This window comes from Xyrauchen texanus, chromosome 21 (assembly GCF_025860055.1).
Source record: "Xyrauchen texanus isolate HMW12.3.18 chromosome 21, RBS_HiC_50CHRs, whole genome shotgun sequence".
In the NCBI taxonomy this organism is placed as follows: domain Eukaryota; kingdom Metazoa; phylum Chordata; class Actinopteri; order Cypriniformes; family Catostomidae; genus Xyrauchen; species Xyrauchen texanus.
In genome coordinates this window covers 40343973-40362831 of record NC_068296.1, presented here as the reverse complement: position 1 = coordinate 40362831, position 18859 = coordinate 40343973, and the positions used below count along the sequence as shown (strand labels likewise).

General features: G+C 39.6%; 1 non-coding gene across 1 annotated transcript; it reads right to left on the bottom strand.

The window, feature by feature from the left end:
• Nucleotides 1-15922: 15922 nt before the first annotated feature.
• trnaq-uug (transfer RNA glutamine (anticodon UUG)) lies at nt 15923-15994 on the bottom strand. Its single transcript has one exon. It is a non-coding gene; the product is annotated as a tRNA-Gln (tRNA).
• Between the last annotated feature and the right edge of the window lie 2865 nt (nt 15995-18859).

Sequence of the window (18859 nt, the reverse complement as noted above, 5' to 3'; positions counted from 1 at the left end):
TTTTGTTTACAGTTCTTTGTTTTTTTGTCTTGGATGTTGTCTGCCTTATTGTTTACGACAGACTAACGCTTTTGGACATTGGTTCTACAATTTCACATCGAAACCCGGACTTTAAATTCCTCAACGCCGACCCGCTGTTTACAAACACGCCGGCGGAGCCCTTTGTCTGGGCTGCTCGGCCGCGGAAATGCAGAAGGAAAACAGGAAAAAGAGCCGGCGTTCTCATCAGAGTAAGACGTCGTGTAAATCGACCCCCGCTACCCAGTATACTACTGGCAAATGTTCAGTCTCTGGACAACAAGCTCTGCGAGCTGAGAGCGCGGATCTCTTTCCAACAGAGACGAGAGATTGCTGTGTTATCTGCCTTACAAAAACCTGGATGTCTACGGAGATTCCAGACTCGGCCATCGAAATCATGTAGTATATTTTTTATCACGTTAATCAGGAGTAATTGATGAAAACATTGTTGATTTATACCACAGTTATGTCTGAGGGGCAAACATGCAGTTTACTGTGTGTACAGGCCTGTGACGTGATGAATATGTGCTCACATAGGTTTGACTATTTGACTGTGTGTGCAGAAACATAAATAGCATTACTTAGGGGGGGAGAATTGATCTCTTCCAAAGGACATTCTGTTACTTCTTAATATGGTCAAGACCAGAGTCAATGAAGAGCATGATAGATAATACATGTAAGCCCCACCTTGTTTGAGATGTATTTAAGTAAAACCAAACCAGAGATGCTTCAGTTGTTGTTGTTGTTGTTGTTGGTACTGTGGTTTCACCGTAGGCAACTCGGCTTTATTGTGTGATAATAAAGTCTATTCTTCTGAAATCAAAACCCCAAAGATGCTGAGTGATTTTTCACAAAATTGGCATGAAAGGCTACAACAATTGGCGCCCGAACAGGGACAGAAGAGAGCAGAGTCGTTACATCACAGGCTGGCTGGGAAGGCGAACACAAACACGGTGGCCACCATTAAGAGGTAAGCATATTTTGCTTATAAACGTTTGTGTTACTTGCCAGTTCGCCTGTGGTGGTAAGAACGCTCAAAAAGCTCTTCTAAACCAATAAAAAAAAGGAAAATAAGAATAAATAAAGGGTTTTGATTCCAGAAGAAATAATTGCATGCAATCATCTGTTTTCTACTGTTAAGTGGGCCTTGATGGATAACAGTAAATTTTTGTTAATTGTTTTGTGTTTATAAAACCTGTAGGAACGGGTCACTCAAAAAGAGTGTATGTTTATAAAACCTGTAGGAACGGGTCACTCAAGAGGAGTGTGTGTTTGTGTTTATAAAACCTGTAGGAACGGGTCACTCAAAAAGAGTGTATGTTTATAAAACCTGTAGGAACGGGTCACTCAAAAAGAGTGTATGTTTATAAAACCTGTAGGAACGGGTCACTCAAGAGGAGTGTGTGTTTGTGTGTATAAAACCTGTAGGAACGGGTCACTCAAAAAGAGTGTATGTTTATAAAACCTGTAGGAATGGGTCACTCAAAAAGAGTGTGTGTTTGTGTGTATAAAACCTGTAGGAACGGGTCACTCAAAAAGAGTGTATGTTTATAAATCCTGTAGGAACGGGTCACTCAAGAAGGGTGTGTTTGTGTTTAAAAACCTGTAGGAACGGGTCACTCAAGAAGGGTGTGTTTGTGTATAAAACCTGTAGGAACAGGTCACTCAAAAAGAGTGTATGTTTATAAACCTGTAGGAACAGGTCACTCAAGAGGAGTGTGTGTGTGTGTGTGTATAACTCCTGTAGGAACGGGTCACTCAAGAGGAGTGGTAGAATAGTTGCGTTCTAGAATTATTTTGTGTTATAGTGAGCTCTGTGTTTATAAAGGCCTTGTGTTTGTAAAAAGTGTGGTCATTTCTGTGGTTGTGAGAGTATCTGTATTTGTGTTTGAAAGTGTGTGAAGAGCAAGTGTGTATGGACGTGTATGACTGAGTACAGACATAAGCCCAGTACAAAGATTGGAATGAAAGCCTGTCTTGAGAAACTTTGGAATAATTAACTTTGATAAAATATAGAAAACTAAAAATGTTCCAAAATATCAGCCTGTGCTGCATAAATGGTAAGGGGTATATATGCAATTTACAGCAGAGAAAATATATTTGGGCTATTTTCAACCTTCCATCAATATATGGAGGCAGAGAAGAGCTGATATAACAGGAAGAAAAGGCACGTAATAAATATTCTGGTTGAAAAGTGGAGATAAAACCAATGATAAAGATATATAGATAGAAAAATAAATTTAATAGAGTATAAACAAATAATAAGAAAAAGAATAAAAATAGCTGAAATAATATAGATGTAAAACGAAATTAGGAAAAAAGAAATCAAAAAGTTAACTTACAACTGGCTGGAAAACATTTAGTCTTGGCTGTTCTTAGTCTAGCAGCTGTTGATTGGAATGGGCTAGAACATAACTCCTAAACTAGACTGTAGCATAGAAATGTATTTGACTTCATGCAGATAATCTATACATTCAAGAGATATTGTAGGGTGTGTGACCAAGTTAGAGAGACTCAGCTTTGCTGCGTAGACAGAAAATTAACTCTCAGCTGTGAGGTTTTTTTAGAACTAGCAGCTGACGGTAAAATGTTAAGCTTCTGAACTGGTCAAATCACAGAAGAGAAGTAAACTTCATATAGAGAAGTTGTGAAATCAAAAGAGATATCTGTGCTTAAAAGGTTAACATTTAAAGCACAGGGATAAATAACAATAAAACATTTTGATATTGAAATAAAATTAAACAACTTTAAAGTAATTAAAATCAGTTTGAAAAATAAAAAAAAAAGCTAGGAGAAAAATAAAATAATAAATAAAGAGAATAAGAATTAAAGCTTTAAGTCTAGTGTACTGCATTAAAATGAAGTCAACTAAGTAATTGGAATTTAAACAAAGGTGTATTTAAGATAAGTGTTGTTATATTACATAAGGTAAAACTCCAGTGGAAAGACTAAAATCTAGAAGTCCACTGTGTAAAATCTCAAAGAAATGAGAAAGCAAAATAAATAAATAAATAATAAAGTGACGTGAATTAACTTTGTGTATTAAAAAGTAAAGGTGAAAGAAATTGGGAAAATTGTTTCAAAATATTGCTGTTGAAGATTAGTGTAGAAGGAAATACATTTAAAAAATAAAAGATTAATTTATTCTCTAGATGTATTGATTTATCTAAATTAAGGGTGCTAAAATAAATTTTCATTTTTATATGCCAAGTAAAAATGAAGAAGGAACAAGTGGAGAAATAAAAACTAAAATCTAGATGAAAACTGATCCTAAAAAGTAAATTGACAAACATATAGGAAATGTATTCATGTATGGAGTATAATAATTCATATATTAGAAGAAGATAAGGAAAATGATTTAGAAAGACATTTAGATTAAAATGTAAAAAATAAATAAAAAGATAAGAGTAAAAACTAAAAACAGGAAAAATATAAAGTAGTAAGAGATATATCCAGAAAGTTTAAAATTCACTGAGAAATATGAGGCAGGCCAGAAAAGCTGAGGCATGCAGAGGAGGGTAAAAATGACAGGACCCTTTTTAAAAATACCTCCCTATGTGACCCCAAAGGTCAGCTCCCAAAGGTCAGCTCCAAATACTTTAGATAGAATGTGGATAGTCTTTCTTGTAATAAGACCAGTAGTTATCAAAGCCACAGAAAATGGGAAAGGGAAATTCAAAAGAAGGATTGTGAAACTGGAATATGAAAAGTAAATCTTAAATGTGAAAATTTCACATTCATGTGTCTGTTTTATGTTCTGTCTAGTCCAATATGAAAGAATAACATTTTTAACAATATTAAATTAAACTATAATGTCTTGATATATACATTTAACCAGGATTATACGTTTTATTTTTCATGTGTTTAAATATGTCTGGAGAACAATGAATATGTTTGTGCAACTTTATTGGTGTAAACTTGATCAACCAACAAAAATAAGACAGATAGTGTTTATTATTTTTGCAAGGGAAGTCTGACTGGAGAGATTTAGTGGGACCTGATAGTGAACAGAGAGGTTAAACCCGGTGTCTCTCATAATGTCTCTAGTCAAACACAGGGGGCCCCCGAATTTAGAAAAAAGAGATAGCAGATTCTTTTAAGATTAGACATTTTTCTTTTATTTCTTGTTTTATATATACAATGTAGGCATTGGTTGATCATGGGTACACTGAAAGTTGTCACTGAGACTAGAATTAAAGAAAATAAATTTAAGAATGATTTAAATCATTGCATGTTCTCTACATTTCAAATTTACTCAGAAGTTTTTTCTTGGGTTTGTTCTATGACCAGTCATGCTAGATAAAATTGAAATAAGTCCCAATATGTGGTGTATTTGATTGACAAAATATTGATAATGCTAAGGAAAAACTGGAAATTGGTACTGGGTGAAACTCATAGAAAAACATTAAGATTAAATTGAATATCATGAATAATTTGATGTTCATGTGTCTATTCTGTGTGAAATTGATGCTAACTATGTTTTACTCTCTCTGTTGTCAGCATTGTGTAAGTCATTTCAATAACTCATTCTGGAACCAGTCTCTCACCATTGCAGATTGCTGGGCCAGATGATTTATTGAAGAAGCTTATATTACAGGAGACAGTCCGGAGAAAAGAAAAAAACTGAGAAATACAGTATGTGGGCTGTTATATGATTGGCCCTCCTAATGTCATGATTGCTGGTAATCATTACTGAATTGACATTTCAATTGTGGATTCAAATTTCTCTTGATAAGTTGATTTCAGTCATATATGACTAATTAGATGTTTGATTCTCCAAATGCCATCCATGGGTGCAATATCCATGTCTAAATTGTTCTGAGGGTCTAAATTTAAATCCAGCATCTAATTGCTAATTTGTTGGCAAAGTAAGAGTAACATATTGGATTGTTTACTCCCCTAAATTTTCCAAAGACTACCCTCACTTTAAAGAAAAAGATTAATCAGTACTACAAGGTGTTAATTAAGTGTCTATTTCTAGTAAGCTATATTTTATTTTAAGTTAAATCCATGAAAAAACTGTTTTAAAGGTATACAGTTTATGCACAGTGACAGTGCACAGTGCATCTGTCTCTGCTATTTAACTGAATAATTGATCATGAAACGCTGATAAGCATAAGACGATAATAACTGAAAAATCATATTATTAAAAGATGATAACATTAGGATATAAAAATGAGACTTGTAAGAAATTCAAAGGACATAATGTATTTCACTGATCAATTATTGCAAAACACAAGATATTTGTCTGAACTTCCATTGTGCCACTTTACTATTTTATTTTGTTTAGAATCTTTCATTTATTTTCTGTTAATTTAAAAAGGTAATTTATGTTGGTTTATGTTGGTTATGTTTGACATAATGAAAGTTCCTTCTCCTGAGAAAGAGTAAGAAAAGAGAGAAAGTAAACATAAGAGAGTTTAAAACGAAAACTTAAATTTCTCAATGGTCTGAATACAAATGCGCATTAATTTTATTGCGCGAGGAGGGAAGGGATAAGAGAAGTAGAAATTCTAGAAGTTTTCTTGAAGATGGCTTACAATGGCAAAGGTTGAAAGCAGATAATATAATAAAATATATTTGATTATATCATTTTATTAAATTACATTTATCACTATTCTCTGTTGTAGAATTACATAAATGTGTTATTGTGATTTTCTAAGAAAAAAAAGGGGAATAACTGTAACAACAGTGTGAAGGAGTGCAATCTCTCCCTCAAATTCTTTCCCTCTCGCTCTCAGTTTAAGTTTTTAAGTGGGCTAAAACCATATCACTAAATTGTTTTATTTTCTTTTGATTTTATTTTCTTTTATATGGAAAATGATGTGATTTGACAATAATGTTAGGTACAGTAATATGAAGGAAAGGTTCAAACAGCTTTCCTCATCATGATTAAAGAGTTGTTATTTTCAGAGGGCAATTTGAAGTGAAGTGTTCATACTAAAGATAAGAGATTTGGTTGAATGTACTTCTGGAAAATAAATGTAGGTTCTAAAACTGCCTAAAAATTATTAAATTAAAGTGATGATTTAAATTAAGCATCTTAGAAGCTTGACAGAGGCGATCCTGTATTTTGATTTGTTCTGATGGTTAGTCTTCACCAAGAGACAAAGTCTTTTGTGACCTCTGCTAAAGGAAAAAACATAACAACTTGAATGGAAATTAGTGAACTGTAAATGAGTTTAATTGTAGCATTTTACTTTTCATTTGGACAATGTCATAGATTGTTGAACTTTGAATAATGCTTTGTGAATTTAACCATGTTTTGGACTGTCTCAATGTTTGAGCAGTTGTAGATGGCTCCATTGGCTGTAATGGTTCTCAGGTGATGCTCCCTGAAACAAGGGAAAATGTCTGTTTGCTGATACCAGATTATTAAAGATTGGATAATAAGACTGAGCGGTACCGAGACCAGAGACAAGAGATGATAACCCAATGATGGGTAAAACTCTCCAGTGGCAAGAGGTGACGACCCAATGACGGGTAAAGACTCTCCAATTGCAAAATGAGAGCTGCCTAAGACAGGGCGCCACCGCCCTGGAAAGATGCCCAAGAAGGGTGAACTGGGTTTAAGGAAGTGGATGGATGCTTTCAGGAAAGAAGCATCAAAAGGGAGGTCTAGAAGAAACCTGCCAGAAGTTGTGAGTTCCACTCAACCCGACTGTGTCTTAATAACCGCTTTATTAAAATATTTTATCACAGCAATGAATAACAAGCGTTCTATCACTGTGTTATCAGGGAATCACACCCCGTGTAGAAGACCAATTATAGATTGATTTTGGAGGTAAAGCTTTGAGAACCGTTACATACAAAGAAGTGCCTAAATTATTAATGAAGTATTAAGCAAACCTGGGATTGTTTGCAGGATGAAGAATTACTATTGGAAAATTATTTTTGTTTATGCTGTTATTGAACTCATGTACATTTTAATAATAATGAAGAATGGAAAAGAATATATGGTGGTGACTAAAAATTAACATGACCTGATTGCCAAAAGAAATGGGGTGCACAATTAACTAAAATTAATATAATATCTGGATAATAACATTGTGGAAGGAATAAGATTCTGTTGTGTGTGATCATTGGTAGAATAATTTTGGATTCAAGCAACAGTAAAGCAGATGACTTTGATTGATGTGAATGGCCCAATGCAATGGCAACTACCCTGAATGGACAGAAAGACCAACTTGGGAGGAAATTGATTCCTTCAATGAATATATAAGAAGACATAAAGAACCACGCCCTGGGTGTAAGTGCTGGTTAACCTCTCCCCAAAGGGTGATCCTCTACGATGCGCAAAGCATCTGGGTTGAAGACATCTACACTACAAGCAAGAACTCTTAAAATTAGGATGAATATTTTGTTTAATGCAATCTACATAACTGTGACAACCAAAAACAAGACCAAACCAGGAGCACGTACATGCTTAAATATGTTAATTTGTGACTATAGAAAGTCACAGAGGAGGGAATATGTAGTATATTTTTTTATCAAGTTAATCAGGAGTAATTGATGAAAACATTGTTGATTTATACCACAGTTATGTCTGAGGGGCAAACATGCAGTTTACTGTGTGTACAGGCCTGTGACGTGATGAATATGTGCTCACATAGGTTTGACTATTTGACTGTGTGTGCAGAAACATAAATAGCATTACTTGGGGGGGAGAATTGATCTCTTCCAAAGGACATTCTGTTACTTCTTAATATGGTCAAGACCAGAGTCAATGAAGAGCATGATAGATAATACATGTAAGCCCCACCTTGTTTGAGGAGATGTATTTAAGTAAAACCAAACCAGAGATGCTTCAGTTGTTGTTGTTGTTGTTGTTGTTGTTGGTACTGTGGTTTCACCGTAGGCAACTCGGCTTTATTGTGTGATAATAAAGTCTATTCTTCTGAAATCAAAACCCCAAAGATGCTGAGTGATTTTTCACAAAATTGGCATGAAAGGCTACAACAATCACGGGCTTCTCCGTGCACCGAGCGGACAGAGCGAAAGACCTCTCTGGCAAAAGCAGAGGTGGTGGTGTATGTTTTATGATCAACAAATCATGGTGTGATCAGAGGAATGTACATTTCATCAAGTCTTTCTGCTCTCCTGATCTGGAATATCTCATGCTTCTGTGTCGACCATTCTGGCTACCGAGGGAATTCACAGCGGTCATCATCACAGCTGTGTACATCCCCCCACAAGCCGACACAGACCGGGCACTCAGGGAACTGTATGGGTGTATAAGTGAGCAGGAAACCGCGCACCCTGAGGCTGCGTTCATTGTTGCCGGGGACTTTAACAAAGCCAACTTCAAAACAATCGCTCCAAAATACCATCAACACATAAACTTCAACACACGAGGGGACCGGGTTTTAGATCATTGTTTCTCTCCTTTCCGGTATGGCTACAAATCCCTCCCCCGCCCCCCATTTGGCAAATCGGACCACTCTTCCATTCTGCTTTTGCCCGCTTACAGGCAGAAACTGAAACGGGAAGCACCCACCCTCAGAACGATCCAGTGCTGGTCGGACCAATCAGACTCTGCGCTACAAGACTGCTTTGATCACGTGGACTGGGAGATGTTCCGGTCCGCCTCTGATGACGACATCGAGGTTTACGCTGACAGCGTAACATGTTTCATCAGGAAGTGCGTAGAGGATGTTGTTCCGACCAAAACAATACGGATATACCCCAACCAGAAACCATGGGTTAACGGCGATGTTCGCGCAACACTCAATGCGCAGACCTCCGCTTTGAATTCTTCTAACACGGAGGGCGTAAACAAGCCAATTATGCCCTCCGTAACTCTATCAGTGAAGCCAAACGCCAGTACAGGCACAAACTTGATGGTCAGTTCAACCTCACTGACTCCAGAAGTATGTGGCAGAGAATTAACATCATCACGGACTACAAACGGAATAAAGACTCCGCCGTGAACACCGCTGCATCTCTCCTGGACGAACTTAATACATTTTATGCTCGTTTTGAGGACAATAACATCGCCCTCGCGGAGAGAGTATTCGCGGCTGACGCTTCAGAGGTTGGTTCACTCTCCGTCTCTGTTGTGGATGTAACCTGATCCTTCCGACGGGTGAACATCCGTAAAGCCGCGGGTCCAGACGGCATTCCGGGCCGCGTCATCAGAGCGTGCGCGAATCAACTGGCAGGTGTTTTTAAGACATTTTCAATCTGTCCCTCTCCGTCTGTAGTCCCCACATGCTTCAAAACATCAACCATTGTGCCTGTTCCGAAGCAAGCCACAATCACTTGCTTAAATGACTGGCGTCCTGTTGCTCTGACCCCCATCATCAGCAAATGCTTTGAGAGGTTAATCAGAGATTACATCTGCACTGTTCTGCCCTCCTCTTTGGACCCATTGCAGTTTGCCTACCGCAACAACTGCTCCACTGATGATGCCATTGCATCTAAAATACACACTGCTCTCTCCCATCTGGAAAAAAGGAACACATATTTGAGAATGCTGTTTGTAGACTACAGCTCAGCATTCAACACCATAGTGCCCTCCAAGCTTGATGAGAAACTCCGGGCTCTCGGCTTAAACAGCTCACTGTGCAGCTGGATCCTGGATTTCCTGTCAGGCAGACGTCAGGTGGTTAGAATGGGCAGCAACACCTCCTCATCACTGACCCTCAACACTGGAGCCCCGCAGGGCTGTGTTCTCAGCCCACTCCTGTATTCACTATACACACATGACTGTGTGGCAACACATAGCTCCAATGCCATCATTAAGTTTGCTGACGATACGACGGTGGTAGGTCTGATCACTGACAATGATGAAAGAGCCTACAGAGAGGAGATGCACACTCTGACACGCTGGTGTCAGGAGCACAACATCTCCCTCAACGTCAGTAAAACCAAGGAGATTGTGGTGGACTTCAGGAAGAAAGACGGAGAACACAGCCCCATCACCATTAATGGAGCACCGGTAGAGAGAGTCAGCAGTTTCAAGTTCCTCAGTGTCCACATTACTGAGGAACTCACATGGTCTGTCCACACTGAGGCCGTTGTGAAGAAGGTTCACCAGCGCCTCTTCTTCCTGAGACGGCTGAGGAAGTTTGGAATGAACCAACACATCCTCACACGGTTCTACACTAGTACCGCAGAGAGCATCCTGACTGGTTTCATCACCGCCTGGTACAGCAATAGCACCGCCCACAACTGCAAAGCCCTGCAAAGGGTGGTGCAAACTGCCAGAAACATCATCGGAGGTGAGCTTCCCTCCCTCCAGGACATATATACCAGGCGGTGTGTGAAAAAAGCTCGGAGGATCATCAGAGACTCCAGCCACCCGAGTCATGGTCTGTTCTCACTGCTACCATCAGGCAGGCGGTATCGTAGCATCAGGACCTGCACCAGCCGACTACATTACAGCTTCTTCCCCAAAGCAGTCAGACTGTTGAACAATCTCCCATGATCAATAATTTGCACTTTATTAACCTATAATCTCACACTGGACTGTAAACATATTCTCCTCAATACAACTACTTATATATATAGCGCTATATATATATATATATATATATATATATAATGTATACTCTTTACTTATTGTATTGTGTATTCTATATTGTGTGTATTGTTTACTGTACATTGTATATAATTATTGTGTTGTGTAAGTATGTTGTTTACTGTAATTGGTATATGTCTCGTCACTGTCATGACTGCTATGTTGCTCGGACCTGCACACAAGAATTTCACCTACTGTTGCACTTGTGTACATGGTAGTGTGACAATAAAGTGATTTGATTTGATTTGATTGATTTGACAAGCCACCTTGCAATGTCTGCTCTCTTAAGAAAGGTCTACACAAACTTCATTAGGTTCTGATGCTCAGCATGGCATGCCAACGTACACTTATTTTCAGTCATACAAGTACTGCTCATATCTACATTAATGGGGAAATAGAGACATCCTCAAAAGAATTTGGCAAGCATAAAATGGAATAGCATTTATCGGCAATAACTCCTAACAAAATTGCGAATGACAATTTTGCTTCATTTGTTCCATTTCTCATGTAGCGCTCATAGTCATCTGCATCTATTGCTTTCGCTTAAGGCAAATTGAATGTGTACTGAAGTTTCCTTGGAAAACTTACCATGTCACATTCTTCATGGGGGCTGACCTACTTGACCACAAAACTCACATATGATTTAGGATCACTGCCTTGCAAGACTCCTTGGACATGGACTTTCTGACCATTGGAAGGGCCCATGACCCACTCCAAGAGGAAACAAACAAGAGTGGTACCAGGAGGGGAATTAGCTCTAATGGTAGAGCGCTCGCTTAGCATGCGAGAAGTAGCGGGATCGATTCCTGCGTTCTCCATGAGGATGCTTGCCTTTTAGGAACTGTTCTCTAATCTCAGACCTGGTCATCACAATTTCAATGTGATATACCTGGCCAGCAGAGTTGGTACACTTTCACTTCTGTAGATTTGGAGTCTCGCAGCTTTATAAAAGTCCTTCTGATTGGGTCCTTTGCATCTTTTGGCACAAAAGTCACAGAAGGTCCCGCCGAGATTTTAACTGGTATCTCTGGATTCAGAGGCCAGAGTGCTAACCTTCTTTCCTCATGGATTTCCATGAAGCTACTCTGCAAATTAGAGCTCAGCAGAAGAGAGATTCAGAACAAAAGTCTGCTGTACGTGGGCCTTGCATGCAGCAACACTGCACGAGGGAACTTTCTCTTTTACGTGTTCTTCACTAATTTTACAGATCTGGGCATCAAATTATGTTTTTGATACATTATATTACCATTTATTGATTTAGAAGGTGCATTTATGCAAAGCGGCTTATAATAGAGGAATAAAACAACATAAGCGATTCATCTTAAGGAGACAATAATACAAAATGTGCTGCGTTCCAAATTTTCAATTGTATCAGAAAAATACTACCCATGACAGATTAGAGTTCAACAAGAGCAATATTTGTAGATATTTGTAGATAAATGATCATGATGGCACCGCAGATGGCTGCCTCGGTGTGGAGCTCTCCAATTCTTTTGTTGTTTTTGTTTGTATGTACTGTGTTTAGCAATCTTTTACCAGTCAGTTTTACCATGGACGATCTGCTGAACATTCGGCAGCACATACCAGATAATCTTTTCCCGGTTTTTGAATATTTAATCTCCGTCAGCCCGGCGTTCGAACAGCACTGCCGAGCATTTATCTCGCAAATCTCCGCTTTCTTCCCAACAAAACTGAGGAACTACATCTCCTCACACATAATAATAAGGACTTTTCAAACTCTGCTGCACTGTGCTTCACTGAAACCTGGCTGAATGAAGCCATTCCGGACAGCGCATTACATCTGCTGGGCTTCCAGCTGTTCAGAGCGGATCGCATCGCGGAGTTAACGGGGAAAACGAGAGGCAGTGGAATATGCTTTTACATCAACGAAAGTTGGTGTACAGATGTAACAACATTAAAGAGGATGTGCTGCCCTAATCTGGAAGTGCTCTTTATTAACTGTAAGCCGTTCTACTCCCCTGCGGGAGTTTTCTTCGTTTATTCTGGTGAGTGTTTACATTCCTCCAAACGCGTCTGGGAACTTAGCGCTGCAACAGCTGGCTGATCAAATCACAGACACAGAACAACAATACCCAGACTCAGTTATTATTATTCTTGGGGACTTTAACGAAACAAATCTCACACGCGAACTGCACAAATACAGACAGCACATTACATGCCCCACCAGAGACAGGAAAATATTGGATCACTGCTACACAACATTAAAGGCTGCATATCGCTCTGTCCCACGTGCAGCTTTGGGACTCTCTGATCACTGTCTGGTTCATCTTCTCCCGTCCTACAGGCAGAAATTAAAATCAACAAAGCCAGTTGTAAGGACTGTAAGGAATGGACTAATGAATCAGAGCTGGAACTACAAGCCTGCTTTGACTGCACTGATTGGAGTGTTTTTGAAGCTGCAGCTACAGACCTGGACGAGCTCACAGATACTGTTACATCATACATCAGTTTCTGTGAGGATATGTGCATCCCTACTAGGACATTTTTATCATTCAACAATGATAAACCATGGTTCACAGGAAAACTCAGACAGCTTCGTCATGCCAAAGAGGAGGCTTACAGGGGTGGGGATAGAGTCTTGTATAATCAGGCCAGGAACACACTGAATAGGGAAATCAGGGTGGCTAAAAGAAGCTACTCTGAGAAGCTGAAAAACAAGTTTTCAGCTAACGACCCTGCATCAGTGTGGAGTGGCCTGAAACAACTTACTAATTACAGGACTCCTACCCCCAACCCTGTAGCGGACCAACGACTGGCTGACGACCTGAATGTGTTTTATTGCAGATTTGAAAAGCCCAATTTCACACCCCACATGCACTCGGACCTTCATTTCACACAACCATTAACACCTCCTGCAACCCCCCTCCTACCCCCTCCTACTACACTACCTGCACTCAAGATCTGTGAGGACGATGTGTACCGTGTCTTTCGGAAGCAAAGGTCAAGGAAGGTTCCAGGCCCAGATGGCATCTCACCAGCGTGCCTTTGTTCCTGTGCTAACCAACTGGCCCCCATCTTCACTCAGATCTTCAATAGATCACTGGAGCAGTGTGAAGTCCCATGCTGCTTCAAACGCTCCGTTATTATCCCCGTCCCTAAGAAACCTAAAATCACAGGACCTAATGACTACAGACCTGTCGCCCTGACATCTGTGGTCATGAAGTCATTTGAGAGACTGGTGTTGGCCCACCTGAAGAACATCAGTGGACCCTTTCTGGACCCCCTTCAATTTGCTTATCGAGCAAACAGGTCTGTGGATGATGCAGTCAACATGGGTTTGCATCACGTCCTGCAGCATCTGGACAGACCGGGGACATACGTAAGGATCCTGTTTGTGGACTTCAGCTCGGCTTTCAACACAATCATACCAGATATACTCCGGACTAAGTTAAACCAACTCCCTGTTCCCACCTCTACCTGTCAGTGGATTACCAGCTTTCTGGCGGACAGGCAGCAGCTTGTGAGGCAGGGAAAATTAACTTCCACCACCTGTACCATCAGCACTGGTGCCCCCCAGGGATGTGTGCTCTCCCCACTACTCTTCTCCCTGTACACCAATGACTGCACCACCAAGGACCCCTCTGTCAAGCTCCTGAAGTTTGCAGACGACACCACTGTCATCAGCCTTATCCGAGATGATGATGAGTCTGCATATAGAAAGGAGATTGAACGGCTGGCTTTCTGGTGCAGTCTAAACAACCTGGAGCTGAAGACGCTCAAAACAGTGGAGATGATTGTGGACTTTAGGAGGAACACCCCATCATTGCCCCCCCCCCCCCCTCACCATTCTAAACAGCACTGTGACAGCAGTGGAGTCATTCAGGTTCCTGGGCACTACCATCTCACAGGACCTGAAGTGGGAGATACACATCGACTCCATTGTGAAAAAGGCCCAGCAGAGGTTGTACTTCCTTCGCCAGCTGAGGAAGTTCAACCTGCCATCAGTGCTGCTGAAACAGTTCTACTCAGCAGTCATTGAGTCTGTCCTCTGCACTTCAATAACTGTCTGGTTTGGTGCAGCTACGAAATCAGACATCAGAAGACTACAAAGGACAGTTCGGTCTGCTGAGAGGATTAATGGTTGCCCCCTGCCCCCCCTTCAAGAACTATACACTTCCAGAGTGAGGAAAATGGCTGGTAAAATCACTCTGGACACCACTCACCCTGCCCACTACCTTTTTGAACTGTTGCCTTCTGGCCGGCGCTTCAGAGCTCTGAACACCAGAACCGTCAGACACAGGAACAGTTTTTTCCCTCAGGCCATCCATCTAATGAACAATTAAATTGCCCCATTGAGCAATAATGATGTGCAATACACATTCAAATTAAAATTAAACTTTATATTATCCAACATATCCACTTCTGCCATTACTTACATGCTCTGTACATAATATACAGTTTTTTGTTCTTTATATAAAAGATTGTATTAGATTTGCACTACGTGTGTGTATGTGGGTATGTATGAAGGTGAGTGTATGTACATATATGTATAATTATTTATATTGTGTTCTTTTTTGTTTTTAATTACCTATGTCTTGCTGCTGTTTTTGGTATTGTTTGTATTCTTGTAGACTGGAAGCTCCTGTCGCCAAGACAAATTCCTTGTATGTGTAAGCATACTTTATAAAGCTGATTCTGATTCTGATATTTTTTATATAAGTGTATGGAGAAATGCTCATGGACCTGGCAAGCAGAGTTGGTACACTTTCACTTCTTTAGATTTGGAGTCTCGCAGCTTTACAAAAGTCCTTCTGATTGGGTCCTTTGCAACTTTTTGCACAAAAGTCACAGAAGGTCCCGCCAAGATTTTAACTGGTATCTCTGGATTCAGAGGCCAGAGTGCTAACCTTCTTTCCTCATGGATTTCCATGAGGCTACCCTGCAAATTAGAGTTCAGCAGAAGAGAGATTCAGAACAAAAGTCTGCTGTACGTGGGCCTGGCATGCAGCAACACTGTACGAGGGAACTTTCTCTTTTATGTGTTCTTCACTAATTTTACAGATCTGGGCATCAAATTATGTTTTTGATACATTTTATTACATTACATTTATTGATTTAGAAGGTGCTTTTATGCAAAGCGGATTATAATAGAGGAATAACACAACATAAGCGATTCATCTTAAGGAGACAATAATACAAAAAGTGCTGCGTTCCAAATTTTCAATTGTATCAGAAAAATAACATCCATGACAGATTAGAGTTCAACAAGAGCAATATATGTAGATAATTTTGATATAAGTGTATGGAGAAATGCTCATGGACCTGGCAAGCAGAGTATTGCAGCAGGAGATTTGGAGGATCACTGCTTTTGAAAAGTACTTTTGATTGGGTCCTCCGAACCGTCGGTGCAAAAGTCATCGATGGTACCACCGAGATCTGAACTCGGATCACTGGATTCAAAGTCCAGAGTGCTAACCATTACACCATGGAACCGACATTAATTGTCTGCACTCTCCTGGGTTTGGACAAAAAACATGTTTTGTTGAAATTGGCAAGAGAAAGGCATATTTTAGGCCTCTTGATGGGGATTTCAACAGCCAACCTCTGTTTTTGGCCACAAGACCCTAAGATGGTTCTGCCAGGATTTGAACTCAGCTTGTTGGATTCAAAATGCAATGTGCTAACCATTACACAAACCTGCATTTACTGATAAAAAGAAGTTGCGAGTATTATTGCTGTTTGGTAAGGAGTTTGAAACAGGCAATGGGCAGCCTGTATCTAAGCGGTGATCTTTGGTTTATCAGTCTAATCCTCTCCTAACTTTTCTAGAGAGATTCAGATCAAAAGACACCCTGGCCTGTACAGGGATCAAATCCACGACCTTGGCATTATTAACACCACACTCTAACCAACTGAGCTAACCAGCCTTGTCTTGTTATTGTCACTGTCCATTTTCACAGAAAATGCTTGCTTGGTGGTAATGCTGACATTAAGACTTTGCACCCCATGGTCTTCAAGTTTGAAGATCTAAGGTAACTGGGATACTAAACTGGGTAACTGGGATATAAAAAGTACTGTGGCTAAATTGGTTAGGAATAAAGCCTCAACCGAACCAGATATTACGTCACAGCTCAAGAGTAATGACTTCATGAATTTCTTTACAGATAAAATTGAAATAATCAGAAATAAAATTGAAATTATGCAATCATCTGTCATAGCACCTCAGAAAACAGTGTCGAATAATTTCCCTCATGTGCAACTTCAATCCTTCGCTATCATAGGTCATGAAGAGCTAACAAAACTTATCGAAACATTAAAAGCCACAACTTGTTTGTTAGATCATATTCCAACTAAGCTCTTAAAAGAGGTATCTCCTGTAATATCAGAACCTCTTCTTAATATCATTAACTCCTCGCTATGCTTAGGACATGTCCCAAGAAACTTTAAAATGGCAATTATCAAACCGCTAATTAAGAAGCCACAACTTGATCCTGGAGAACTTGCTAATTATAGACCGATTTCAAATCTCCCGTTTATGTCAAAAATACTAGAAAAGGTAGTATCCTCCCAAATATGTTCATTTCTACAGAGAAATAGTATATATGAAGAATTTCAATCAGGATTTAGGCCTCATCACAGTACAGAGACTGCACTTATCAGAGTTACAAATGACTTGCTCTTATCATCTGATCGCGGCTGCATTTCTCTTCTAGTGCTTTTAGATCTTAGTGCTGCATTCGACACGATAGATCACAACATTCTCTTGAATAGGCTGGAGAATTATGTTGGAATTTGTGGAGTGGCATTAGCATGGTTTAGGTCATATTTAGCAGACCGCTACCACTTTGTGTATTTAAATGAGGAATTGTCAAACCAAACAAAAGTAAAGTATGGAGTGCCACAGGGATCAGTTTTAGGGCCTCTGCTTTTCTCCATGTATATGCTTCCCCTGGGAGATATTATCAGGATTCGTGGAATAAGTTTCCACTGCTATGCTGACGATACACAACTTTATATTTCTTCAAAACCTGATGAGATTTCACAATTCTCAAAATTAGCAGAGTGTATCAATGAAATAAAAGATTGGATGGCCAGAAATTTCCTTCTACTCAATTCTGACAAAACAGAGGTTCTAATTATTGGAACAAAAAAACTCTAAAAATAAGCCACTAAAATATAATTTGACTCTAGATGGATGTACTGTTACATCATCTTCAACAGCAAAGAACTTAGGTGTTATATTTGATACCAATCTGTCCTTTGAAAATCAAATTACAAATGTTTGTAGAACAGCATTCTTCCACCTAAGAAATATTGCTAAAATAAGGCATATGCTCTCGGTTGCTGATGCCGAAAAACTAATTCATGCGTTCATGACCTCAAGACTAGATTATTGTAATGCATTACTGGGAGGATGTCCAGCAAGATCAATAAATAAACTTCAATTGGTTCAAAATGCAGCAGCCAGAGTGCTGACGAGAACCAAGAAATATGATCATATTAGCCCCATTTTATCATCGTTACATTGGCTACCTGTTAAATTCCGTATTGATTTTAAAATTCTGTTAACTACGTACAAAGCTTTGAATGGTCTAGCTCCGCAGTACTTAAGTGATCTTCTAACACGCTATATTCCAACATGTTCATTAAGATCGCAAAATTCTGGCCTATTAATAGTTCCTAGAATATCAAAATCCACTAAAGGAGGAAGATCCTTTTCATATTTGGCTCCTAAACTATGGAATAGTCTCCCAAACACTGTTCGAGATGCAGACACACTCTCTCAGTTTAAGTCTAGACTAAAGACTCATCTATTTAGCCAGGCATACACCTAATTTATCCCACAATTAGGCTGCTTTAGTTGGGTCTGCCGGAACCAGAAACCAGAAACATTGAGCATGATCTCTAACTCTGCAATAAATTCAATGGCATCTACACTTACATCTTTTTATTTGTTTCCCTGTCTCAACCTCGGGACTCCTATCCTGAGGTCACCAGAACCGGCTGGATCCAGCACCATTCCTGCTTCATGTTGGACTCCACTGCTACATGTCGCAGAATGATGATGACTAAATGCAGCCGGTGCCAGCCAAACATCACTTCAATCTATTATGACGGACTTCAGAGGATGAAATTATGCCAACTCCAACCTGCATCACCTCGGTCTATTTATGGACTACGATCCTGAAATGAAATGCTTAGACTAACAATTGCCAACAAAAGCCTTCATCAGCCAATTAACAAGGACAATTGCATCTATGTGAACTTCTGCAATTAATCAAGATGGACTTCAAAGACTTTGGTCATTAATCTTACAGTTCAAACACAATCTATGTTTAATCAATGACCCTTATCACT